We start from the raw sequence: 921 nt of genomic DNA, 5'->3' as shown, positions 1-921 counted from the left end.
AAAGTGCCTTATGGGGACTTCCCTGGTGGTCCAGTGGTGAAGACTTAACCTTGCCATGCAGGGGGTGTGTATTCAATCTCTGGTTGGGGAGCTAGGATCCATATGCCTTGTGGCCAAAAACCAAAACTGAAGCAATATTATAACAAATTCATAAAGACATTTCAAAAGTGTGACTTATGACTACCATTGTCTTATCCACTTTGTTTTAAAATGCTTTTCTACTTGAGACTGAACCAGCAGAAGGATGGAGCTCCTCTGGAATTCTGACCTTAATGTCAGGACAGAGGATTAACAAAGAAGGTCCTGGTTAAAATAAATCTATGGTTCTCAGTAAGGACCAATTTTGCCCCCAGGGAATACATGGCAATATCTGGTGACATTTTTTGGGTTGTCAAAAATGTGTGTCTTGGCCCCAAAGGAAGGAGGCAGGCTGCCACCGGCTTCTAGACAGTAGAAGCCCAGGGATGCTGCTGAACATCCCATGACGGGAAGGACAGCACTGCAACAAGGAATTATTTAGTCCAAAATGACAATAGCACTGAGGTTGAGAAACCCTTAAATAAACAGCACAGGGAATTCTACTCAATACTCTGTAATGGACTATATGAGAAAGAGTGGGTATATGTGTGTGTGTATGTGTGTGTGTGTGTGTGTGTGCATATATATATATATATATATATATATATAGGTATATATACGTGCATGCTCAGCTGCTCAGTCGTGTCCAACTCTGTAATTTCATGCCCTATAGCCCACCAGGCTCTTCTCATGGGATTTACCAGGCAAGAATACTGGAGTGGGTTGCTATTTCCTGCTACAGGGGATCTTCTCAACCCAAGGATCGAACTCATCTCTCCTACATTGGCAGGCGGGTTCTTCACCACTGAGCCACCAGAGAAGCACATATGTGTGTGTGTGTGT

This window comes from Bison bison, unplaced genomic scaffold (assembly GCF_000754665.1).
Source record: "Bison bison bison isolate TAMUID 2011002044 unplaced genomic scaffold, Bison_UMD1.0 scf7180017864518, whole genome shotgun sequence".
Lineage (NCBI taxonomy): Eukaryota > Metazoa > Chordata > Mammalia > Artiodactyla > Bovidae > Bison > Bison bison.
The sequence above is the reverse complement of the archived record's forward strand: the minus strand, read 5'-3'. Positions refer to the sequence as shown.